The sequence below is a fragment of the Jaculus jaculus genome, chromosome 5 (assembly GCF_020740685.1).
Source record: "Jaculus jaculus isolate mJacJac1 chromosome 5, mJacJac1.mat.Y.cur, whole genome shotgun sequence".
NCBI classification, from domain to species: Eukaryota; Metazoa; Chordata; class Mammalia; order Rodentia; family Dipodidae; genus Jaculus; species Jaculus jaculus.
In genome coordinates, this window is record NC_059106.1 from 70,819,826 (window position 1) to 70,847,798 (window position 27,973).

Here is a 27,973-nt window from a genome sequence, read left to right on the forward strand (position 1 = left end):
AAAATCAAAAGTCAGTTGGGTGCAGTGGCTTCAGCTAATCCAACAAGATACATTTAGCCAAAATAAGCATGTGCAAATGCAGAGCTGTGAGTTGGGAGCAGGAACATCTGAAGGACAGGATGTGCCTGCACATTTAGTACATTTTCCTCCGCGCAGTGAGCCAGGCGCTTTACAAAGATGATGCATTACTAAAGACTGTCTAGAAACAGAAAAATGAACCTGAGCCAGGCCGGGCTCCCTCCGCTCACGCAGACGAGCACCTTAAAGAAATTGGTTGAATCTGAATGATCTTAATCACCAGGAGGAAAGAAAATCAACCTCATTTTTAGAGACAATATGTGAGACTATGTGGACATGCCAAGTAAGATAACAGGAAGATGGTTGTGTGAATAATTATACATTCATCCATTCAAACAGATGACACACACACACACACATATATATATATATATATATATAAAATTTATTTGAGAGAGAGACAGACAGACAGACAGACAATGGGTGCTCCAGGGCCTCCAGTCACTGCAAACAAACTCCAGATGCATGCATCTCCTTGTGCATCTGGTTTATGTGGGTCCTGGAGAATTGAACCTGGATCCTTTGGCTTTGCAGTCAAACACCTTAACTACTAAGCTGTCTCTTCAGCCCTCAAACAGATTTTTTTAATATATATTTTTAATTTTTTTGTTCATTCTTATTTATTTATTTGAGAATGACAGAGAGAAAGAAAATGGCAGAGAGAGAGAGAGAGAGAGAGAGAGAGAATGGGCACACCAAGGCTTCCAGCCACTGCAAATGAACTCCAGATGCATGCACCCCCTTGTGCATCTGGCTAACATGGGTCCTGGGGAATCGAGCCTCAAACCAGGGTCGTTAGGCTTCACAGGCAAGCCCTTAACTGCTAAGCCATCTCTCCAGCCCTCAAACAGATTTTTTAAATTTTTATTTTTATTTTTATTTATTTGAGAGAAAGACAGAAAGAGGCAGATAGAGATAATGGGAATACCTGGGCCTCCAGCTGCTGCAAACAAACTCCAGTCACAGGTACTACCTTGTGCATCTGGCTTAAATGGATCCTGGGGAATCAAACCTGGGTCCTTTGGCTTTGAAGGCAAGATTCTTAACCACTGAGCCATCTATCCAGCTCCACACAGACTTTTTTAAACCTATTTTGTTTCACTACCCTATGCTGGGTGCTGGGGGCATATAGAAAAATAAAGAGAGGACTCCTATGCCTGACAATGTCCCACTGTGGGGGAAGGTAGCAAGTCACAGATAGGATCGATTGCTGTTAGAGCAGGTTGAGGCTGGGTCCTGATTCCCACTCTGTAAAGCAGGAAGCAGAGGGCATCCAGATTTGCAAAGTCTGATTGCACAAGGCATTTTCCCAGGATAAAATCATTTCACACATAAATGTGCTATTTTAAAGGAGAGTAGATAAAGTTGTGATTAACACCACGAAGGAAATTCATTTAAAAGCTTTCCTGAATCCATACAGCTTCTGACATTATGCATTTTCTCAATTGATAGACTCTCAAGTATGCATACATCTGGGGGCCCGGGGCATATCTTGAAGTTTAAAAGGGGTGAGGGCTTCAAACTACAAAGAACTGGTGACCACTGGGTTGGTCACCAGTGAGGAGCAAGTTTACCCAGAGTAATCTCAGCTCTGTGTGTGTGGGGGGGGGGCGTGCTAGAGGTCTCCTCTGATCCAAGAACAACCTTTCCATCTGCATTCTGAATTGCACATCACTTTCCTTCTTAGGATCCCCACGCTCTTTTGAGGTGTCTTCAATCTCTGCCTTTCCACCAGAGCTTTCCCCTGCACCCCTAGGCATGGTCCAGTGTCTTCCACCTCAGCGGGTATTCTCTTCCACGCCAGGTCCACAGCATTGACAGGGCTCCTGGCTGACCTGCTGTGGGTAGACCAGGTAGAGCCTGAAAGGAATGAACTTAACCTTAGACTACAAAGCAAACCTAAGCCTGCACATATAGGAATAGGGATGAAGATGTGCTTCAAGCTTCATTTTGTCCTCTGAAATCTCTCTTAATCCATCCTTCAGCCCCAGCAGCAGCTGTTCCCAGCTGTCATTTATTTCTGTGTACACTAGTCCAAAGTCCTCATGACTGGTTTAGTGGCAGTCACCTTTTCCTTTCCATTCTCCCTCTCTTTCTCTCTGCCTTATGTTTTTCCTTCCTTTCTTTCTTCTTCTCTGATTTCTTCTTGAGGCAGGGTCTCATGACGTCAAGACTGGCCTCAGAGGTCCTCCTTCTTCCATCTCCTGAGAGCTAACAGAAGCCACTCTTGCCTCCCATTGGTCTGATCTCCACACTGTAGCCAGAATGTGCCTCTCCTTATATTCTTGCCAGGACCTCCTCCAGCCCTTCTGTCCAAGTTCTCCACTTCATTGAACAACCCATTGCCTCCACACAGACTTCTCAGACCTTTGAATTTGCTCTGCTCCCTCCTGCTCGTGGGTCTAGTTACCTTCATTCCCAGCCCCAATTCAGTTGTGATGAATTTGACTTGATTTTAAGAACCAAGGGAACAGTGAAGGAGAGGGCTGTGCTTTGTTTTATATTCCTAAAGGGACACGTGGCTACTAGATGAAGAATGAATTTGAGGATACAGCATGAAGTAAGGAGACCAGTGGGGATCTACTGCTGAGGCTCAGGTGAGGAATGATGGAGGTTTGAACACAGGTGACTTGAGTACTGATGGTGGGAAAGCGGCAGATTTGAGATAGATACTTGGAGCAGCAGAATTTACTAACAGATCTGGTAAAGGGGAGTGAGAGCAATGGTGGGGTTTGAAGACGACTACCCCAATATTGGCTTGGGTGATTGAGTGTGTGTGCATTCATTTCCCTAAAGCCTGTATGAGGTATAGATGGGGACTCACTGTCCTCCCTTTACTGGTAGCCTGACCTTCCCAGTTCTCCAGGGGCTATGAGAAGTTAGGGCAAAGCAGGTATGATATAGAATGCTCCACAGGAAGTCAACAGTGAAAAATATTTCAGTATACAGAAGACTGAGGAGCCTGGTGTAGATGATGCATTGGGGAAGTTCAGTCCTTAGAGATGAACTTGAGGAATCACCATGAAGGTCTAGACCTCCACTGTTTATCCCTCTCTGTGTTTCAACCGTCTCTTATCTTAACGTCCTTCCCCATCCAGCCCAGATACCATTTCTCATTCCAGCCTCAATCTCTCTCTCTTTCTCCTCTCTCTCCCACCAGTAACCCCTCACCCAAACTTTCTGTTCTCCCAATACAACTTCTGGAAAAACACCAACTTTGGATGAATCCAATTATCTCTCATCTCTGGTTGCTAAGCACTGCTGGAAATCCACACAGATCGGTGTCACTGTAAGTCATGGGTGCCATTCTAAATTTATGGTCTCAGACTTCAAATGGACCCCAGTGCTGCCTGGCTATCCTTCTCTGGTTCCCTTGTCAGCTCTCGCTCCTGCTCCACATTGGCTCCGGCAGGGTTTTTAACTCTCTGTTAGATGCCAGTCACTCTGAGATGAAGAGCTCGCTCCTGCCCATCGAGAAGATCAAAACCATCAGAAGGGGAGACACCTTGGCCTTCTCCCATTACCCTGTGCACGTGCGTATGTCTAACACACCCCTTTCTTACCTCTGAAGCTTCATATCCTCTGTTTACTATGTCAGCCTGGATCTCATTCCTTCCATTTTTTTTTTTTTTTTGGTATCTTCCGTCATTTATTCCCTCTGTTCCCTGTATTGTCCATCTTCTCTTCCATCCATTCTACCAAATCACATTGCAACCTGCTCAGATCTCCCCATTCTAAGTGAAATAAAAATGAAATTAAAGCCTCTCTCTACTCCTCACTAGATCTCTTGCCTGTCTTCTGAATTTCTGAAAACTTTATGAACTTTTTTGTCTCCAATTCTTAGTGCCCGCTCTCTCCATGGGCCACTATTGTCTAGCCTTTGCCTTGCACCTGTCTTTGCCATGATCACCAAACTTCATTTGAAATTCAACAGTCTCCCTCTAGCCACTATGCCCCTTGGGAGTCTCCGCACCTTTGACACTATTATAATCAGTTCATTTTGGATAAACGTTCTCTTCCTATTGGCTCCTGTGATGCCACACCCTCGGAATTTATTTAGCCTTCCTAGGCCACTGTTCTTGGCCTCGAAGGACAGGGTTAATGAGCTGGGTTTTCTTCTCTTTTCCTCCTATATTGTAATCTTGGATAAGTTTTCTTTTCCTTTGCTTTTTTTGAGTATGTATGTTTAGCTTTAATAATTTTGTTGTATATTCATGTGTGTGATGTCATACATGTAAGACGGCCAGAGGAAAACCTCAGGTGTCCTTCTCTATTGCTCATCCACATGCCTCCTTGAGATAGGGCCTCTTTCTCACCCCAGATCGTGCATTGTTTTATGGTTCGAGAGTCCCAGTAGTGTTCTGGTTTCCACCCTACCTGTGGACGTATGTGGTCATGCCCGGCTCTCTCTCTCTCTCTCTCTCTCTCTCTCTCTCTCTTTTTTTTTTTTTGAGGTAGGGTCTCATTTTCACTCAGGCTGACCTGGAATTCACTATGTAGTCTCAGGGGGCCTCGAACTCATGGTGATTCTCCTACCTCTGCCTCCCAAGTACTGGAATTAAAGGCGTGCGCCATCATGCCTGACTGTTTTTTTTTTTTTTTGGTTTTTCGAGGTAGGGTCTCTAGCCCAGGCTGACCTGGAATTCACTATGTAGTCTCAGGGTGGCCTTGAACTCACGGTGATCCTCCTACCTCTGCCTCCCGAGTGCTGGGATTAAAGGCATGCGCCACCACGCCCGGCAATGCCTGACTCTTAATATGGGTTCTGAGGAGTCAAACATGGGTGGTTTGGGGCTCTCCTAGGCTCTCATGCTTAAGTGACAAGTGTTCTTAACCATGGAGCATCAGCCACAAGGTTTTTGTCCGTCTCTGTGTGTGTGCGTGTGGAGGCCAAAAGTTGGTGTCCTGTGTCTTCCACTTTTGCTCTCTGCCTCTTCACCAGCTCTTCACTGAACCTAAAATGCACTGATTTGCTGGACATGCTGGTCAGCAAGTCCCAAGGATCCTCCTGCCTTTGCCTCCCCAGTGCCGAGATGATAGGCACAGCCCACCACATGTGAGCAGCGACACTGGGATGCTTTAAACAGTGACATGTGAGATGATTTACTGCATGACAAAGCTGCTGGGGGTTCATTCCCCAGCCACCTGCCCCACAGGCTCCTTATGGCCACCTTTACACTGGTGATTAATGAGCTGACATCTCTGTCATAGATCTGCCTTCTTTATTTGTTGTTATTGTCATTGTTGGTGTGGGGTTTTTGTTGTTGTTGTTTTGGTTTTGGTTTTTCGAGGTAAGTTCTTGCTCTAGCCCAGGCTGACCTGGAATTCACTATATAGTCTCAGGGTGGCCTCCAACTCACAGGGATCCTCCTACATCTGCCTCCCCAGTGCTGGGATTAAAGGCGTGTGCCACCATGCTCAACTGTTTTGTTTTTAAGACAAGCTTCTGGCAAGTTTTATTAAAGGAAAATGTTACATGGTTTGCTTTTCACCAGTGTACTCTGGCATGTTTCTAATACTGTCAGAATTACCTAGATCAATGATAGTGTGTGTATTCTGTAGTATTTTCCACATGCTGAGCCCAATACTCAATATTATTGCCACTGTAGTGATGGACACCAGCTTTGGCCAACATAGCAGAGGAAATCTCAGACACAGTATAGGAAATCTCAGATTTCTTCAAAGCTGGCCAGTTGTCTTGAGGATGGCCAGTTTTGTTTTGCCCTGGCTGATCATCTTTAAAGTCTGCTTGGACCCCAGCACATTCCTGAGCCTGGAATTGATAGACTCCAGAGGCCTTTTCATCTTCTTTGTGGCCACGATCTTCCTGCCTTAGATGCAGGACAGGCCCCATCCAAGAACAACCGCAGAGGTGGCCAAGAAGCAAGAAAAAAGCTAGCTCTGCCTTCTCAACGATAGTTACCTACTGGGCCACAGATCTGCATGTGGCCCAGACACAGCACTACCCATGTATTTCTGTATCTCTTTACCATCTTAGGTTGTAGGCTCTTCACTGGCCCAGGTGAAAAATCTGAGGTGTAGGGAGTCTACTGATGTGACCATAATCACACAGAAGGAAGTAGTGGATCTGGGCTTTGAACCTGGGTCTTTGAGACTCTACATCCCATATTGCCACCACTTCATTGCCTTTCCCCGTTACTTGCAGTCTGAGTCATGCCTCGAATCTCACTTGTGTGACCTGTCTTCCTCCGTGTTCTTCTCTTTGCTTGTCCTTTATGGTTCTGCTAAAATGTCATCTCTGTACCTATTTTCTTTGACTTCCCTTCCTTCCCCAAGAATGTTCTTGAAGACCCTCCTGTCCACCACCACGACATGGCCTGCATTCTATGTCCCCTTCTCACTATTGCAACCAGGTTTCCCTCCCCAGACTGTGGGCTGCTTGAGAAGAAGGACCTTGACCACAAGAACGGGGCTGCCAGGTGTTATGGCTGTTTTCCCAGACAGGCACCATGATCTGACATATTCCAAAAGATTATTTGTTGAGACATCACCATGGCATAGCCACAGTCTGATAAGTACAGCCTAAGTACCCCAAACTGCTCGAATCACAGGCTGCTCACATCAGGATGGAAATTCAGACCATTTGGCAATTTCAAAGGCAGTGAGTCATAAAACGAACTTCTCACAGACAGAGCCTTTGCAAAGCCATGCACCCCACACACAAGTACGTCAGCTTAAAAGAAACGGCAAGAGATCACAGAGGTTTTGCTATTTCTTTATTTCACTGATAGACATTTTCTACTGAAAACAGACTCTAAAATATTCTAGAAATGAGAGATTTATGAAATGGAATTGGTCGCCTTGGCCATAGCTCAGACAAGGCAAGACTGAAATAGCCCCCAAAGGGCACTTGCCTTTGACAGTGAAAGCCGGTGTTCTGTAGCATGGGTGGAATTTCCACAGGGACCCGTCTCAGAAGCTGCCTTCATCCAGCAGGGGAGGCAGAGGCATCATAAATGCATAAGGTGACCAATTTTACTTCAGCCACTGCTGATGTGATGTGAGGGAAGTTACCTTAAGGAGAAAGTCTTCAGAGAACAGAAAACTGGGTTCTAGAAAACATCCCAAGCAATTAAAAATAAAATTACAAAATGTGCAGGGAGCAAACCCTGATAGAGTGATATGGCCAAAATACACTTTTAAAAATTGGCGGGGGGGTTCTTTTTTAATTTTTTTTTATTTGGGACAGAAAGGCAGAGAGAGAGAAAAAATATGGGTGTTCCAGAGCATCTAACTACTGCAAATGAACTCCAGACACATGTGCCACCTTGTGCATTTAGGTTATGTGGGACCTGGAGAATCGAACCTAGGTCCTTAGGCCTCACAGGCAAGTGCATTAACCACTAAGCCATCTCTCTAGCCCCTAAAATATATTTTGAAAGTTCTTCAAAGAAGCTTCAGGGACTCTTAGCTAGTTACCTTTTATGAACTCTCTCTAAGACCTTGTTTCTATAATTAAGAGCAGAGAGTCTGAGGGGTTGTGGAGCCAGCTCTGCAATCATGAGGGGCCGGGGCTGGGCTGGCTCTCGAGTCAGGGTGTTTACATGAGGACGATGGCTTGTGGGTTTAATTTGGAATGTAGGTAAGAGTGGCAAAGACTAGGGGTGCTGAACAAGAATCTAAGTTTTTCTCTTCTTCTAGGATATAGAGCCAGACGATATTTCCCAGCCTCCCTTGCGGTAAGAAGTGTGCGTGAGCTCAGGTTCCAGCCACTGCGGCATGAGAGGAAGTGAATGAAGGGCTCCTCCAGGCTTGGTCCTTCAAAAGTCCCATGCATCAGCCTCAGCTGCACAGAGTCCTGGAGGTGGGCAACAGTGGTGATTGCAGGGAGTGTGTATATACATGGTGCCACTGAACTAAGTACTTAGAATGGCTAAACTGGCAAATTTTATGCAATGAATATTTTATGAAAAAATTTAGTCAATTTAAAAATATTCTCAGGGGGTCGGGAAATAGCTCAGTTGGTAAAATACTTACCTCACAAATATTAAAGTCTGAGTTTAAGCCAGGCATGGTGGCACATGCCTTGAATCCCAGCACTCAGGAAGCAGAGGTAGGAGGAAAGCCTTGAGTTCAAGGCCACCCTGAGGCTACATAGTGAATTCTAGGTCAGCCTGGACTAGAGTGAGACTCTACCTCAAAAAAAAAAAAAAAAGCTGAGTTTGATCTCCAGAACTCATGTAAAAATTCCAGGCATGGTAGCATACACTTGTAACCCCAACACTGGGGAGGCAGGGATAGAAGATGATTCTTGAGGCTCACTGGTCAATCAGTGTAGCCTAACTGGTGTGCTTCTGGCCAATGAGAGGCCCTGTCCCAAAGAAAGTGGGTGACGTTCCTAAGAACTGTCCTCTGGCCTCCAAATGCATGCGCACAGACACATGAGTGCGTGTACACACACAATTACACACACATGAACATGCACATGCAGGCTCAGCAGGCACAATTTCAGGGAAACCTTGGAAGAAATTATAAACATTGAAAATGATTGTCTCTCTAAACATGCTCACAAATAGAGTGAGTAAGTTTCTATTGCGTTTGAGCCATTATACTTACTGGAGTCTGTTAAAGATCTCTTGCTATGTAACACATTGTCTCAAATCTTAGTGGCTTTTTTTAAAATGTCCCTTGCAATTTTCTATGAGTCAGGACTTAGATGGAGCTAAATAGGTCCTCCACTTCAAGGTCTTCACAGGCAGTAATCAGGGTGTCAGTCAGGGCTACGGACGACTAAAAATCCACGCTCAGTCATGACACTGTTGGCAAGATTTAGCGCTCATGGGCTACCTGCCAGGAGCCGCCCTCTCCACAGAGCAGCTCCAAACATGGCAGTTTGCTTCATCACAGTTCCAAACACCAGCCGGAGGGCATGAGGGAGCAGGGCGGAACTCGTGGTCCTTGCAACCGAATCTCAGAAGTGACATCCTTTCCTTCTGTCACATTTGATTCATTAGAAAGAAATCACCATGTCTGGCCCACACCCAAAGGTTGATACACCTAAGTAAGAAAGGAGAAGTACACAGTATGAACGTCAGGAGGCAAGATCTCTAGAAGCCATGGGGTCTATTTATTATAGCAGCTATCCTGCCCTGACTATCATAATAAGCCGGATGGACTAATTTTCAGCTTTGGTATCAGTGAATATTTGTAAAGGTTATTTGAATATTTTCCTCATGTATCCTGCCTGTGCCTGGGAATAGAGAGAAACAACAAAAAAACAATTGCCCAAAGAGATGAGCGATGACATTTCAAAGACGTGGTTGTTCCAGCGTGATCCGCATCAACAACGTGACCACAGCTGACCAACTCCGAGACTAAACGGTGAGTCCCTTTCCTCTTACCACTATGCACTTCTTCTCTCTCACACCACCCCAGGAACTATTCCCATGGGGACAGCTTTGCTGCCCTGTTTCCAGAAGGCTCTGACTAGTTCTTGTTACTCCAGAAGTGGACGAGGAAGACCATTCATCTGGTTTCCACACAGCCTGAACTGGAGAGGGCTGGCCAGACAGCTGTCAGATGCAAAGATACTTGCTGTGTGTGTGGTTCAGCCTAATTGCGCGTCTGGCTAAGCCCTATGCGTCTACAGATGTTGCATCATAGAACTACTGGAATTGCTGCTTTCAGCCCCCTCTCATCACCCTAATTAAGCCAAAATAATAAGGCCACATGTTAGACATGACGATCAAGTTTTAATTAGACTTTGATAAACCCAAGGTGAATTTGGCCTGTTCAGGTGCAAAGTTTCTGATGAGCAGTGAGGCTGGCGAATCATGAGATAGTTTGGGTATAAATAGAAACCGTGTTCCCAGTTTCATCTGTGAGTGGAGGAGTCAGGGGTGAGGTGTGAGCGTCACCACAATGATCCTCTACATTTGTGGATCACTTTATAGTTTGCAGGTGTTTTTTTTTTTTTTTTTTTTTTGAGGCCATTTGCTTCGTGACTGTGTGAACTGAGGCTCATTTGGCACCAAGCACCCAAGCCCAGATGGTGAGTAGAGGGAGAAGGTGGCATTTAATCAGTTCCTAAGACGTGCCAGGCACTGTGCTAGGAGCACCATCTATGGACTAGATGTCAAACGTCTCCGCGGAAGTCTCAGTACTTTAAGTGTCAGAGCAAGAGCTCCCGCCTGGCCCTGTTTGCTTCCTTTGTAGTGATGTCTTTGTCACCTCATGAGAACAATCGTCCAAAGCCATCCTGAGTCACAGAATTGGCACTGAAAGTTCCCCTAGAGATAGACCCACACTACTCAGTGGGGAGACTGAGGCAAGAAAGGTAAAAGCATACATCCGAGTCACCCAATGACTTGGTGACAGAACAAGAAAAACCATGTGTGACACTGTCACTCTCTAATGAGGGTAATTCAGTTTGTTTCAAGAAATACATGTGAGGGCTGGGCAGACGGCTTGGTGGATAAAGATCTTGCCAAAGTAGCGTGAGTGCCCGAGTTTGGATCCCCAGAATCCATGGAAAGCCAGCCACAGTACCTACCACTAGTGTCTGTGGTCACAGTGTGCCAAGGATGAGAGGGGAAGTGGGCACAGCAGAATCACCAGAAGCCCATGGACCAGCCTGGCAGTCAGACAGATACAGGAGAGGCCCTGTCTCAAAAAAAAAAAAAAAAAAAAAAAAGGTGGAAAGCACAGACAAATGCCCAAAGTTCTCCTGTGCCTCACGTAGGCACGTACACACACACACACACACACACACACACACACACACACACACACAATACTTGCTGAGCATCAGCAATGGGTAGGGCACTGCTTTAGGCATGTATCAATGAATGAAAACAGGTTAAATTACTACTTTTAATGGTTTTCTACCCGGGGGGGAGGTGTACATTATATATAGAGAAAAACAGAGGGAAGGAACAAGAGAGCATGGAAGAGGATGGGCAGAAGGGAGAGGAGAGCAGACATGAGATACAGGGATACAAAGCAGCAGAGATAGGAGAGATTAAGCACAAAACTGGGTGATTAGGGTACATCTGACTATAGCAGAAAAATATATCCTAGAGGCCAAGGTTCATTCATTCATCTGTATTCTGGAGTTCAAGCGAACATTGCTGGGTCCAGTGTTTGGATGGGAGCAGGAATTAAGGGCAGTAGCACCCAAGTATCTCCGGGGTCCCAGAACGCCACCGTGCTGTGAGCAATTGGCCTACAACAAAGGCATTCCCTGCCAGGGTGCTCTGAGGCTGCTGGATAATTCTGAGGGGCAGAGAACATCTGGATGCAGGAGGAAAAGCACACGGGTCAGGTGGTGGCTGGGCATAGAGGGGAGAAGATGCCCCAGTCTCTCTGGGGAGCTGAAGCTGATCTGCAGGAGCCATCTTCTCCTCCCACACTCTCAGCACGCACATCCACAGAGTCCCTCCATGGAATTGGCCCTACTAACCGTCATGTGCCTTTCCTCTTTTTAATTTCCCCAGACTTCAGCCAACCCTACAACCAAAGCCCTATTTGAAACCTGCAGGTATCAGCTGGTTACCCAGTAAGCTAAATGAATTGGTGGCTTCCTGCATCTATTCTGATCCACTAATTGGAGTTACTGACCCCAGACCATTCATTTTCTCCCTCTTCCTAATTTGTTGAAGTAGCATTCTAGAGATAAGTGGGTTCTGTCAGGGGCCATCATGTTATACTAGGTGGGAGCAAGAATCCTTTGTATGTAGAACTGTATAATTGACAAGGCACTTTCATATCTATCCTGCCATTTGAGTCCCACAAAAGCATCATGCCATTATTCTTTTCTAAAGCCCTGGATTAGAAGGCATATACTCTTAGGAGTGAACATGTTAAACATCACACAGCCTGAAAGCATAACTCAATGTCCAGTGTTCATTCTAGAATGATGAACTGGTTGGCCCTATGGACATTTGGTAACAGAACACGTGGACAAAAGTAGAGGTGAGTCAGTCTCCCCTTACACAGAAAAATTAACTGAGAGAACAGCGTGAACACCATGAGTCACGAAGCAAGAGCTCACAAACTCCAACGTGCACAGAAGTCATCTGGGATTTCACTGACATGCCAATTTGGAACCCATGGGTATGGGACAGAGCCTGAGATTCCACTTTGCAAAATCTTCTGGGTGGTTCTGACACAAATGGCCTTATGCCAATGTAGTAGGTATCTTCTTGTTGCTGGGGAACACATCCAGCCAAAGCAGTGAATGGGAGGACAGTGTTTATTTCAGCTTACAGTTTTGAGGGAAGTTTCACCAGGGCATGGTAGAGCAGAAGCTGGACATCACATCTTGTTGCCTTGGCTGGGAGGTAGAGGCAAGAGTGAGCAAGCTAGTGAACTGGACTAGTGAACCTCAAGGTCCACCCCTACCTGACAGTGCCACACTTTATCCACAAAGGCTCCACTTCCAAAGGAGCCACCAGCTAGGGACTGAGTATGAGGCTGGATGACAAATGCATGAGGATATGGGGCCCTTCGCACATTCAAGCCACCACAGCCAGATGTTGAACAGCAAAGGGACAACGCAGGCCCACGTTGTCAGGCAGACCTCTGCATGGACCCGGGCTCCGCTCTATAGCAGCCGTGGGACCTCAGGCTCGTGTCTTCAGCAAAATGAAACTCAGAATGGTTATTGCCTTTTCCAACTGGGAAACAGGGAAATGTCATCAAGGGCACTCTGGTTGTCACAGAGGGCTAGTCAATGTGTGGCCCGCACAAATGCTGAATGGGTGTGCCCAGCTTCCTCTTCATTCTGTGCCCCCTTCCTGAGGCTATGCCCACTGAGATCAAGAAGCACCATTCTCCTCACATACCCAGGGGTTCCACCCGGACCTGCCTGTGTGCCCTGCCCCCATCCTCGGCAACTGCTTGTGGTGGGATCAGCCTGCTTGCATGCAACATGACTGGTCACCGAGTTCCTCATCTCTACTCTGCCTCCTCCCTCGTGGCACTGATTCTGAGAGCTGGCCTATAGGTGGCCTCTTTGGTTCTCCCTCCAGACATCTGCTGGGTTCCAGCCCATCTAGCCATAGCCTTGTGGTAAGACCCGTGCTCTTCCGTTGTTATTCGTTTGATCAACACAGGCTCTGTGGGCTGGGCAGGGTTCCAGGCTTTGAGGTAGTAAACAAAAAGAATAGAGAACCTGCCCTGTGGAGCTACTGCTCACAAAGGGAAGACACGACAGATCAATATGTTTATGAGGACGGCAGGCAATAAAACACGAGATGAGAAAAATAAGGTATGGTGGCCAGCATGATATTTTTTCATGTTGCGAGAGCAGATTCTTATGCATGCAGGTGTACATGTGTGTGCATGTGTGTGGAGGCCAGAGGTTGATGTTGGCTGTCTTTCTGGAGAAAATGGTGGTGGTCTCCACCTTATCCTTAAATTTATTATTAATATTTATATTTCATTTGTATATTTAATTTATCACCGTATCATGCGTGTGTGTAATGTGTTTTGATCAGAACCCCCTCTTTTGCCCCCCTCTTCCACTGAATCCCATCTTCTTTCCAACTAGTCCCTTTTCTATCTTGATGTCTTTCTTGCTTTCCTTTATCATCCATGATGGAATGCTGATGGGCCCGGTATGTGCAGGTCTTGTGCAGGTAAGGTCATGAACGCAACGACCACTTCACGTCCAGAAGACAGTAAGCCCTCCCCCTTACCCTCTAGCTCTTACATTCTTTCCGCCTCCTTGTCCACAGCTTTCCATGGGCCTTGGAAGGCGCGTTAGAGACGTCATCAGAGTCACTCACTCTCAGCACTTTGGTGAGTTTTGTGTCTTCCCAGTAGTCACCACCATCTTTAAAAAGAAGCTTCTCAGACCAAAGTTGAGCTTATCTTTTTAAATTTTTTTTGTTCATTTTTATTTGTTTATTTGAGAGTGACAGACAGAGAGAGAGAGAAAGAAGCACAGAGAGAGAGAGAGAGAAATGGGTGCACCAGGGCCTCCAGCCACTGCAAACGAACTCCAGATGCATGCGCCCCCTGGTGCATCTGGCTAACATGGGTCCTGGGGAATTGAGCCTCGAGCCAGGGTCCTTAGGCTTCACAGGCAAGTACTTAACCACTAAGCCATCTCTCTATCCCAACCTTATCTTTTGAGACAGGATCTATCACTGAACATGGAGCTCTTTGATTGCACTATATTAACTAGCCAGAAAGCCCTGGGGATCCACCCATCTCCACCTCCCAGATACAGGGATTGCAAGTACATGCTGTCATGCCCAGCTTTTATGTGTATGCTGTGAATCCCAAGTTCGTGAGGAAAGCGCTTTACCCTGTGAGCCATTTCAGCAGGGCCTAGGATGACTCTGAGGAGAGAGCTGAAGTACGAGAGAAAGTGCAGATGCTCATATGCAGCTTGTGGAAGGAAGGAGTTTATTTTTGGCTTACAATTTTGAGGAGATGTTCCATCATGGTGGGGGGAAGCATGGTAGGAGCAGTTAGGTTTCATATCTCCACATGATCAGGGAGGGAGGAGAGAGTGAGCTAAGTGTGGCATCGAGGCTGGGCTCATACCCAGTAACACACCTCCTCCATTAAGCCTCCACCTCCCAAAGACTCCACCAGCTTAAATATGAGACTCAATTACAAACACCTGAGGTATTGGGATCATTTTACATTTACACCACTATACCCACCCTTGGGACACTTCCCTTCCTATCAGCAGAAAATAAATCTGCATCCTGCTTTTGTCCTCTGGCTGAGACCCATGTGGTGAAGGGGGATGGGTGCTGTTCAATTCCGCCTACTTCTCTTTAGATGTGTGAGGTAGGCAGGCAGTCCAGACAGGGTGGAGGAACCTATCTTTACCAACACAAGAAGGATGTCTTACTTTGGTGAGCACCGTGTGGTAGATGAGCTCTTCCTCCCTCCAACCGCCCCACAAAGCTTGGTCCTCAGGATGATTGTATTGAGTTGATGGAATCACTAAGAGGTGGAGCCTCATGGAAAGTGGTTAGATCATGGGGCATTGCCCTCCAATCTGGCTCAGCTGCCCTCTCTGGTGTGCCTCCTTGCTCTCCTGGGAAGTCTGTTTCCTTTTCAGTTTCTGCATCAGGTTGTGCCAAGCGTGTGTGAAGAGAGCACATGGAGCTACGTGATATTGGGCTTTCAACCTCCAGAGGAATGAATTATATAAACCTCTTTTCTTTATGAACTCCTTGGCATCATGTAATCTGTTATAGCCACAGAAAATGGACTCATAAAGTGCCTCTTATGAAAATCAGGAACATGAGGTTGATAGTGGGGTCAGTGTAAAGTAGAGAGAAAAGATAGTTCAGGAGGGAAAAGCTTGTGAGGGTGAGACTCCCAAGTGAGCTGGAACTGACCTTCTCCCTAGAATGCAAATTACCTCTATGAAGAAAAGAAAATGGAATTGGAGGTTTGACTTTTTTTCATACATACGTGTGTGTGTGTGTGTGTGTGTGTGTGCGCGCGTGCGTGCATACGTGTGCATTCCACCCAAAGTGTTCTTGCCCTTTGAGACCCATATTAAGAATAGCTTCCTTTACAGGACCATTCTACTACACTTGATCACTTCCTGCCTTTAGTAGCTATCTTGGCAACTCAGGGCTTCTAGTGCTTATCACAGACTCTGGCTCATGTAAGTACTCAATAAACATATGTTAAGTGAATGAACGGAGAGAGGGCTGGAAGAAGATATGTGTAGATGAGGGATGGGAGCTGGAGTGATGGCCTGCCCATTAAGGCACTTGCCCAAAAAACCTAAGGGCCCAGGTTTGATTCCCCAGAACCCACATGTCAGATGCACAAGGTGGCTCATGCATCTGGAGTTTGTTTGCAGTGGCTACAGGCTCAGGAACATTTTCTCTCTGTGTGTCTCTGTCTGTCTTCCCCCACCCCTCTCTCTCTGTCTGTCTCTCAAGTAAAAATAAAATAGTGCTGGAGAGATGGTTCAGTGGTTAAGGTACTTGCCTTCAGAGCCTAAAGACCTGAGTTCAATTCCCCATTACCCATGTGGAGCCAGACGCACAAAGTAGCACATGCATCTAGAGTCTGTTTGCACTAGCTGGAGGCTCTGGTGCACCCATCCTCATTCTCTCTTTCCCCCTCTCTCTCTTTCTCTCTGTCACTCATTGCATATAAGTAAATAAGTAAGTAAAATTTAATAAGTTAATAAATAAAACAGATGAGGATGACCAATGTCCATCAGGGTGTGGTTTCATTTCAGACTATATGATTACTCCCCATGTGCGTGTCCATGGGAGTGGGGCAGTCTGCAGAAAGGGTCCACAACTGATTAATTAGTCTTTCTTTCTCCCTATGGCACCTTGCCTGTGGTCTTGTACACAATAAAAGTTCAATAAATGTGTGCTGAATGAAAGGAGATAAGCTTTGACCAGAAATAAGAGTCCAAGGGTTCAGTTTTTTTCCCATGAAACTTTAATGCCAGAAAGAATTTCTGCATATGAAATTCCCCCTTCTCCACTCAGCTTTACACAATTCAAGCAGCGTGTGGTTCTCGGGGGACTTCTTTGGACATTAAGTTCTCTCTCAACAGCCTGAGAATTGAACAGCTGCACTTAAGCAATTACCATCGATCTGTCATTGCGAGGGTTGGGGAGGGGGAAGGCGGAAGGAACGGCACCGGGATCAGAGACAGAGGTACAGAAGACCCTAGGGACCCAGGTACCAAGAGGCAAGGGAGTCTGGAGAAGTCTGAGCTCATCTCTCTCGCTGGCCCCTCTCCTGCCCACAATGCCTCACTCATGCCCCTTCACATCAAGCAGACAGGTGCATCTCAACAAGGATGTCGGGAAGGGAAGATATGGGAAAGGTTGCTTTGTTTTGCAGTGAAAACTCAGGAGACAATGAGGAAAAGCAGGGAGTCTCCTTTGGAGACAGGAGTCCCCTTAGACCTGTCCTTGAAGGTCAGGAGGATGGCTCAGGGAGCTGCTGCAGCGCCCCAACACTGAACTCCCACTGGAGGTGGGAAGGGAGGAAAAAAAAAAAAAACCCTCACCTCGCCTCATGGAAAATTCATGGTGTTAAACACCTGTGAGGACAGGTGCCTGGGGATGGAGAAGTGGGGTGGAGGAAATAACAGGAACATCCACTCCACTTGGGCGCAGTTTTCCACACCTTGCCTCATTGAAATTGTGCAAAGATTCTTTGCGACAATCTCTGTGAGTCTTTGTGGCTCCTCCTATACCAAAAGAGCCAACCCGGATGTTGTGGAGATCATGCTGGGTGGGAAGAGAGTCTCTTAGATGCAGTTGAGTTAAGGATCATGAGATAAGCTCCACCTAGACTGTTAAGTGGCCCATAAATCCAAGGCAAGCATGCATGTGAGAGACAGAGGAAGGGAAGACACAGGGAGAGAAGAGGAGGCCATGGGTAGATGGAGGCAGAGATGAGAGGAGGTAGCCACAAGCCAGGAAAAGTCTGGAGCCTCAGGACGCAAGAGCAGCCTCCAGGAGTATGGTCCCACTAACGCTTTGAAGTTCCAATCTCTTGAAGTGTGAGAAAATTAATTTCTGCTATTTAACTACTGAGCTTGTGGTAACTTGTTACAGCAGCTGTAGAAAACAAGTTGAGCAAGCAAAGTTCAAAGGCCAAGCACTCTCTCTAAAGATACGTGACTCCACAGGACAGATCTGGATGACAGAGCTCAGGGTGGGAGTAAACATTAGCATCTCTCAAAGAACGTTCTACAGCAACAGGTCCAGAAAGGCCACGTGAAGGCAGTTTCCCAGCCCGAAAGCCTAGAGGGCTCCTGTGATAGTACACTGCCTTGTACCCCACTTCTGCATCAGGTATTCCTCGCCCCAGAAAATGCAGTTCTGTAGACCAGCTGTTCCTAACATATGCTCACTGACCTCTCCTCCACGCCTCAGGTCAGCCTGAGTGAATGTGTATTTGGCAATTGTTTTGCTTTAACGTCTTCCCTACCAGACTGTAGACCCAACGTGGGCTGGGTCTGCTGTGGCTTTGTTCCTCCGCATTCCTGGAGATGCTTGGTAGCTGGCAGGAACTGTTTAGATCTGCTGGATGAGTAATACTGAGAGACATGGAACTTTTTCAAGCCAAGATTTTCCAAACCTATTGAGCCATTTGACCCTTTTTATTACACATCAGAGAACACTGGTTTGGGGTCTCTGCCAAGAAGTTGGGCTGACCCCAGCCTTGACTACAGACTCCTATATGGAGGGCCTGGGAGCCCAAAGAGACTGTCCTCTCCTTGAGAAAGAGTGACACTTATGGGACAATGCAGTCCCCATGAACACATCTTCAGGATTTAGGGGTGAGGAGAAACAGAACTGATCAAAAGTCTATATGAGGGCTGGAGAGATGGCTTAATGGTTAAGGCGCTTGCCTGCAAAGCCTAAGGACCCAGGTTCGATTCTCCAGGTCACACGTAAGCCAGATGCACAAGGTGGCGCATGCATCTGGAGTTCATTTGCAGTAGCTGGAGGCCCTGGCACACCCATTTTTTCTCTCTCTCTCTCCCCCACCCTTTCTCTCTTTGTCTGTCTCCCTCAAATACATAAATAAAAATAAACAAAACTGTCTGCTACTAAAAGAAGATAGTAGGAGAAAGAAGCATAGATACCAGGCTAGTATGGTGATGCCAGCTCCCAGACCTTCGTGAATCACCACAAGTTCAAAGCCAATCTGGGCTACAGAAAGAGATCCTGTCTCCAAACAAAACAAACAACAAAAAAAAAGTAAAGAGCTGGAGAGATGGCTTAGCGGTTAAGGCACTTGCCTACAAAGCCAAAGGACCCAGGTTCAATTCCCAAGGACTCACATAAAATAGGTGCACAAGTATCTGGAGGTTGTTTGCAGCAACTGGGGGTCCTGGCATAACCATCCTCTTTCTCTGTGTCTTTCTTTCTTCCCTCCTTCCCTCCTTTCTTTCTTTCTTTCTTTCTTTCTTTCTTTCTTTCTTTCTTTCTCTCTTTCCTTCTCTCTCTCATAAATAAGTAAAAATAAAATGTTAAAAAAAGCAAGAAGAAAAAAAAGGCAATAGGGAGGGAGGGAGAGAAAAAGAAAGGAAGGAAAGAAGGAAAAGGAAAAAGGAGGGAAAGGAAAGAAAGAGATGGAAGGAAGAAAGGAAAGAGGGAGGGAGGGGAGGGAAGGAAAGAAGAAGGAAGGGAGAAAATAGAAGGTTAATAGGGGATGAATATTGTATTTTCACTCTGTCAAGGAAGAGGGATTACTCAATCAGGTGTGTTGAGACCAGCAGCTGGTCCTCTGGAAAAGCAAGACTGGATTGTGTCTTCACTTCTCATACCAAAGCAAGTTCCAGATGGAGCAGGGATTTCAATATAAAAAATAAAGCCATAAAAGTGCTAGAAAGAAACGTGGAAGACTTTTTTTTTTTTTTTTTTTTTTTTTTTGCAGAGTGGAGACAGCCTTTCTAAGCAAGACACAAACTCCAAGACAGCAAGTAAAGAACTGATTCATGTGAATAGAATGATTAAATTTTCTGAACTTCAAAGAGTACTATAAATAAACACAAAAGTAGCAAACAAACTGGGCAAAAATATCGGCAACTCACATGGCAAAGGCCTGCTTCACTGAATAAGTCAAAGTTCTTCTAGATCAATAAGAAAATGGCAAAAAAAAAAAACCCAACAGGAAAACTAAAGAACAGAAAACACTCAGACTTGCAAACAATTAATTAATATTTTAAAATATTCAAGCTGTCTTTCACAGTTGAAGAACTACACATCTTATTTTTTCTATTTTTGTGTATGTGCATGTTTCTCTGTGTGAGTGTGTGTGTGTGTGAGTGTGTGTGTGTGTGAGTGTGTGTGAGTGTGCGTGTGTGAGTGTGCATGTGTGAGTGTGTGTGTGTGAGTGTGTGTGTGTGTGTGTGTGTGTGTGTGTGTGTGTGTGTGTACAGGCCAGAGGGAAACCTTAGATGTCATGCTGTTTCAGTCAGGTTGCATTGCTGGCAGAAAGAACCCCACCAAGAGAAGCTTGCGAGGAAAAAAGGTTTACTTTGGCTTACAGACTTGAGGGGAAGCTCCATTATGGCAGGGAAAAGGATGGCATGATCAGAGGGTAGACATCACCTCCTGGCCAACATCAGAAGGACAACAGTGACAGGAGAGTGTGCCATACACTGGCAAGGGGACACTGGCTATAATAAGCCTGCCCAGACAATGGAGTGCTTCCAGGAGGCATTAATTCCCAAACCCCTATCAGCTGGGAACCTAGCATTCAGAACACCCAAGTTTATAGGGGACACCTGAATCAAACATCCACATTTTGCCCCTGGCCCCCATAAACTGATAACCATCCATTCTATAAAACGCAATGCATTCAGTCCGACTTTAAAAATTCCCATAATTTTTATCGATCTCAATGATATTAAAACATTCCCATAGTCTGAGATCTTTTAACTGAGCCATAATACAAAAAAATCCCCTCCAGAAAACCATAATGGCACAGAATAAACACACTGAAAAAGATGGCATTGGGCATAGCAAAGAAATATTTAACCAATACCAGATTTACAAAGGGTAAACATCAAACTCTAGCTCCAAGTCCAACAACTCTAGCCAGTAACGAGTCTCCAAGTCCAATAATTCTAATCAGCAACAAGTCTTTGGATTCCAATTCCACCCCTCCAGCAAGGCTACTCTCAGTCCTGGAAAACTTCATCTGGGGCCAGCAGCTTTCCTTAGCAGCCATCTTGGGGTCCCAGCATCTCCACTGGGTCTCCACTGCAAGCCATGGTTCATTCTCACAGCTCTATTGGGTCTCCATGCAGGCAATCCAGCAAATCTGCTTCACACTGCCCATGGCAGTTTCCAAACTACAAGACCGTGTTACAAATTCAATGACCCTCTCTTTTCTGCATTTCTTATACTCCATAATACCAGGTAGGGTGGAATAAAGGGGGGATAAAGCAGTCTTTGAGGAATAGGACACTCCTTCAGCACTCAGGCCCCTTCAAAAGAGTCTATAGTCTCCCTGTTCTAATGCAGGTTGCCGATGCAATCTCAATGGTTGTAATCTCTCATACAATTGAAACTAAACAGGCAGCAGTTTTGGCCCAAATATTTCATTTTTTCTGTGCCATAGCACTCTGCACCAGTCTATTTCTACATAAAGCAACCCTGCACAAGTTCTCAGGACATGGGCATAACAGCAAGCCTCTCACACAAACTGCTTCTAGCCCAGTCCAGACAAAGCTCTTTCTCACCCTCATAAGACAAACCTCACACACACAGTCCATAGTTCTTACTGCATTCAGATCTTTCAACTCTGACCAGAATGGTCCATCAAGCTGTACCTATAGCATTTCAAGGCATCTCTTAGGCCAAGATTTCAAATTCGACCACATTCCTCTTGCAAAGCAGTTCCAAAAGGCCAAAGCCACAGTGAGGTGTCTAGCAGCAACCCCACTGCTCTGGTACCAACTTTACTATTGCAGTCAGTTTTGCATTGCTGATCGAAATCACCGACCAAGAACAGCTTATGTTAAAAAAAAGTGGTTTATTTTGGCTTACAGACTCGAGGGGAAGCTCCATGATAGCAGGGGAAAATGATGGCATAAGCACAAGGTGGACATCACCGCCCCCCCCCCCCCCGGCCAACATAAGGTAGATAATAGCAACAGGAGAGTATGCCAAACACTGGCAGGGGAACACTAGCTTTAATACCTATAAGCCTGCCCCCAACAATACTCTGCCTCCAGGAGGTGTTAATTCCCAAATTGCCATCAGCTGGGGACCTAGCATTCAGGACACCTCACCAACATTCAGGGACACCTGAATCAAATCACCACACATGCTCAGAACATCATCCACTTTCTCCTTTGAGACAGCATCTCTTATTGGCCTGCAGCTCAACAATTAGGCTAGACTCACTTCCCAGAAAACCCAGGGGTTCTCCTGTCTTTGCCTCCCCAGTGCCAGGACAACAGGCACACACCACCACACCTGGCATTTTACATAGGTACTGGGGATCAAACTCATTGGCAAGGCAAGTTATCTCTTCAGGCCCAAAATTCACATTTTAAATAGTTTTTCTTTCTTTCTTTCTTTCTTTCTTTCTTTCTTTCTTTCATTCATTCATTCATTCATTCATTCATTTATTTATTTATTTATTTATTTATTTATTTATTCATTTATTTATTTTGAGGTAGTGTCTCGCTCTAGGCTGACCTGGAATTTACTATGTAGTCTTAGGGCGGTCTCAAACTCACAGCAATTCTTTTACCTCTGCCTCCTGAGTGCTAGGATTAAAGGCATGCACCACCATACCCTGCTTAAATAGTATTAAAATATTTTATTTATTTATTTTACAGAAAGAGAAAGAGGCAGAGAGAGAGATAGAGAGAGAGAATGAGTGTGCCAGGGCGTCTAGCCACTGCTAATGATCTCCAGTATGCATGCGAAATTTGAGGTTAGGTTTCATCTCACTCTCTCCAGGGCCCTTTGATTCAGGTGCTCCCTCTAAGGTCTGCTTGAGGACTCTAACTTTTAGTCTGTTTTCCATGCTATAGGACTCTATGGTACCAGTTCAATTTGGATTCAGATTTTGTGCCCCCCGCCAACTTTTCCTTCCCCCAAGCCCTAACCTCCCTATTATCCAAGTCTCAAGATGCCATTCGGTTATGTCAGCAACTCGGGCTGATCCAGTTTAGGAAGTGCAGATGAGTGAGATCATGTGACAATTCTCTTTCTATGATTGTGTGAGTTCACTTAAAATGATCTGCTCCAACTTCAACCATTTTTCTGCAAATTTCAATGTGTTATTTTTCTTACTGCTGAGTAGAATTCCGTCATGTTGCTATACCACATCTTGGTTATCCATTCATCCAATGATGGGCACCTGGGTTGATTCCAGTTTTTAGCTATTATTATTATTATTATTATTATTAAGCAAATATTTCTGTACTGAGATGTGGAGCTTTTAGGGTAAATGCCCAGGAAGGTAATAACAGGGTCAGCTGGTAACTATATTCACCCTTTTCAGGAGTCTCCAAATTGATTTCTGCATTGGTTGTACTAGCTTACATTCCCACCAACAGTGAATGTGGGTTCCTATTTCTCCACAGCCTCACCAACATTTGTTTTCATTTGCTATTTTAATGTTTGCTATCCTTGCTGAGGTTAAGGTGGAACCTCATAGTTGTTTTAATTTGCATTTCCCTAATGGTTAGGGATGTTGAAGATTTTCTTAAGTGTGTGTTAGCCATTTGTAATTCTTCCTCTGAGAATTCCCTATTTAGTTCTCTGCCCCACTTTTGGAGTGGGTTGTTTGATTTTTTTTATTGTTTAGTTTTTTTAGTTCTTTGTAGATTCTAGATATTAGGCTTTTGTCAGTGGTATAGCTGGCAAAGATTTTCTCCCATTTAGTGGGTAATCTATTAGCTCTGCTTATGGTATGTTTGTCTGTGCAAACACTTTTTAGCTTCGTGAGATCCCATTGGTTGAGTGCTTGTTTAATTTCCTTGGCTACTGGGGTTCTGTTCAGGAAGTGTTTTCCCAGTCCTATATTGTAGAGAATGCTTCCTATCTTTTCTTCCAGTAGTTGAAGAGTTTCAGGTCTTATGTTGAGGTCTTTAATCAATTTGAACTTGATTTTTGTGTATGGCAAAATGAGTGAGTCTAATTTCATTTTTCTACATATGGTCATCCAATTTGTCTAACACCATTTGTTGAAGATGCTGTCTTTTCTCCAGTTTATATTATTGGCACCTTTGTCAAAGATCAAGTAGCTATAATTGCTTGCCCTAAAGTCTGGGTCTTCAATTGGTCTTCCATTGGTCTATGTTTGTGTTTTTATTTTAGTACCATGCTCTTTCTGTCACTATGGCTTTGTAATATAGCTTTAGATCAGATATGGTGATACTTCCAGAGGTATTCTTTTGTTGTGGATCTGTCTGGATATCCAAGTCCTGCTGCCATTCCATATGAATTTTGAGATCATTCTTTTTATCTCTGTGAAAAATGATGCTGGAGTTTTTATTGGTATTGCATTAAATCTGTATATTGCTTTTAGTAAAATTGCCATCTTCACAATATTAATTCTACCTGTCCATTAGCCTGGGAGGTCTTTCTATCTTATCAAGTCCTCCTTGATTTCTTTCTTGAGTTTTTTTTTTATGTTTTCATTATATAGTTCCTTCATATCCTTTACTAGTGTTATTATAAGGTATTTAATTTTTTTTGTTGCCATTGAAAATGGGACATCCTCACTGATTTCTTCCTCTGTATATTTGTCCTTTGCATATAGAAAAGCTGCTGATTTTTGTGTGTTGATTTTGTATCCTGCCTTGCTGAAAGAATTTATCACCTTTAGAAGTTTTGGGATGGAGAATTTGGGGTCACTTATATATGGGGTCATGTCATCTGCAAATAGGGCTGACTTGACTTCTTCCTTTCCAATTTGAATCCCTTTCATTTCTCTCTCCTGTCTAATTGATTGAGCTAGTACTTGTAGCATAATGCTGAAGAGCAGTGGTGAGAGTGGGCACCCTGTCTTGTTCCCCATCTCAGTGGGAACTCCTTGATTTTCCCCCATTAAGAAGTATTTGGGTGTGAGGAGCTTTATATATAGCCTTTAGTGTGTTGAGATCTAACCCACCCTCCGTGCCTATTCTTTCCAGTGTATTGATCATGAATTGGTGTTATATTTTGTCAAAGGCATTCTCTGCATTAATTGAGATGGTCATGTCATTCTTATGGTTCAGTTTATTTGTGTGGTGTATTACGTTGACTAATTTCCATATGTTAAACCATCCCTGAACCCCTGGGATGAATCCTACTTGATCAAAGTGGATAATACTTTTGATGTGTTGTTGAATTTTGTTTGCAATGATTTTCTTCAGGATCTTTACATCTAAATTCATTAGGGATATAGACCTATATTTTATTTCCTTGTTGCATCTCTGTCTGGTTTTGGTATTAGGGTGATGCTAGCTTCATAAAAGGAGGTGAGGAGGATTCCCTGGTCTCTGATTATGTGAAATCGTTTGAGAAATATTGGTTTCTGTTCTTCCATGAAGGTTTGATAGAATTCAGCTGAGAAGCCAAAAGGTCCTGGACTTTTCTTTCTGGGGAGGTTTTTGATTAACTTTTCAATCTCCATGGATGTGATAGATTTGTTTAGGATATTAATCTTCTCTGAGTTTAGTTTTGGTAGGTGATATATATCTAGAAATTCATCCATTTCTTCTAGGTTATTTAATTTTGTGGAGTAGCAGTTTGGAAGTATGCTCTGATAATTCTTCCAATTTCATTAATGTCTAGAGTGATCTCTCCTTTTTCATTTCTGATTTTGTTAATTGTAGACTTTTTTTTTTTTTTGCTTGATCACTTTGGCCAGGGGTTTGTCAATCTTGTTTATTTTTTCAGAGAACCAGCTCTTCATTTAATTGACTTTTTAAAGTTGTTTCCTTAGTTTCCAATTCATTAATTTCTGCTCCAATCTTGATTATTTCTTTTTGTCTTGACCTCTTCTGTTTGGATACTTCTTGTTTTTCCATTGCCTTTAGGTGGACAGTCAGGTTATTGATTTGTGATCTCTCTGTCTTTGTAATGAAGGCACTTAGGACTATGAATTTCCCCTTGTGACTGCCTTCATTGAGTCCCATAAGGCTTGGTAGGTTGTGTTTCCATTAGCATTTGAATCTAGGAATTTTTACAATTTCTCTTTTGATTTCTTCCACTACCCATTCATTGTTTAAAAGTGTGTTGTTTAGTCTCCAGGCATTGGTGGAGTTCTTGATGTGTCTCTTGTTATTAATTTCTAGCTTTAAAGCATTATGATCTGACATGGTACAGGAAGTTACTTCAGTTTTCCTAAATTTATGAAGGCATGCTTTATGGCCTAATATATGGTCAATTTTGGAGAAGGTTCTGTGGGCTGCTGAGAAGAACGTATATTCTGTAGAGTTGGGGTAGAATGTTCTTTAGATATCCTTTAGGTCTAGTTGATCTATGATGTTGTTGAGCTCTATTATTTCCCTGTTGATTTTTCTGCTTGGATTATCTATCTATTGATGATCATGGAGTATTGAAGTCTCCAACTATGATGGTGTTAGTGTTTATTTCTGTTTCCAAATACAAATTTTAAACAAGACATATTTTCTATTAGATTGAGGAACTCAGAGCTTTCATAATACCCAGTGGTAGCATATATGAGGCAGGGAAATCAGCACTTTCATGCACTGTTAGTGAGAACAAATTAGCGCAGCTTTTTGGGCAACCAAGTACCATCTACCAAAAGGGAAGGAGGGGCCAGATGGTCCATGAGTGAAACTCCTGCTTTATAGAGTTTGGGTTGAAATAGCATTCTCCCTGGCCAGCCCCTAAGGGCTCCACATCCACCTGTCCTCAGCCACCTGCTGGGACCCCATGCACCACCAAGCCCTGGAGACCTCCTTCCCGGCCAGGTCGGCATGGAGCACCATGGATCCTCACGCACCACTCATGCTGTACTATTGGAATGGGGATAGCTTTACTGTGTCCTCAACTCGTCACGACTCCGGATGTATAGGGTGATTAGAACTCCTTCAGAACATCAAGAAAGTAGTTCCTAGCAAAAGGGAGATTTGAGTGCTATGAAGTATACACTGTACACACATAAATTGATCATTTTGGAGACTTCCCAGAGTCACCACAGATACAACTGGCCCTTCAACTGTGAGTTCTCCAAGCTCTGTTAGCTTAATGGGTAGATGGAGGTCATGGTGAAGGTTTGTTTTGATTGTTGGTTTGACAGGACCTAGGTTCAGCTGCGGGAGGGTTATGGCCATTAGGTGAGCCTCTGGGCATGCCTGTGAGGGATGATCTTGATTCGGTTAGTTGAGGTGGGAAGACCCACATCAACTGTGGGCAGCATCGTTCCATGAGCTGGGGTCCTGGACTGTATAAAAAGGAGAGAGCTGGCCAGGCTCCAGCACTTGTCATTCTGCTTCCTCACTGTGGACCAGCTCCAAGCTCCTTCAGACTCCTGCCGCTGTGCCTTCCCCACCACGAGGCACTACAACCTAGAACCACAGGCGGAAACAAGCCCTTCCCCTTAAGCTGATTTTCCTCAACTATTTTGTCCCAGCAATAAGAAAGTAACTAAAAGGTCCACCAAAAGATGGAATCACCACAGGATTAACTTCTTCAATTTGGAGCAAAATGTCCGCAGGGTAGAGACCCAAAGACAAGCGCATCCAGGAAGAAAGTGGCAGTGGGAGCTACTTCTCTGCTGGCTTCCTCACCATCGTGGGAGTAGATCCCAATTGCACTATGCGACCCCCTTTCCAAAAACTGTACCCAGATACCTCTATGTTGTCATTGTATGTATCTACCATTCCTTCCAGAAAGGAACCACACAGCCGACTCCTGAAAGCCATATTAAAGCAGTAATCCATCTTCTGGAAACTTGCTTTCAGATAGGCTCATGCCTGTGTCAAAGACATGTAGGACCACATGCTTGGTAGTAATAGCAAAAAAGACAAGAAGTAATTTAAATGTCAATCAATAGAGAACTCGTTAGATAAATTATAGGCCATCATGCAATGGAAAATTAGGCAGCCATGAAAAACGATGACAGTTGATATATAAGCATCCAAGATATATTAATTTTTAAAAAGCAAAGTACTGAGTGTTCCATCATTGATGCAAAACAGGATTGTGCACGCATAGACTATTTCTAGATGAAAACACTGTCGGTACAGAAGTTGAACAGTACTAAAAATCTCTCCATCTCATGCAGTTCAGCCCCAGCTTAATTCTAAGGAAGAGAGGGAAGATCCATTCCCTGAAATGTGAGGCTGTTCCCAGGTGACCATTATCCCAACCTCTGTGGTTCAAAGCCCAGAACTGGGTTGTTGGTCAAGTTGTCATCTAAAATGTGCTTGACCAACCAGGCCTCCAGCAAAGATGGGGGAAGAGAACTGCTCTTTCCTGCC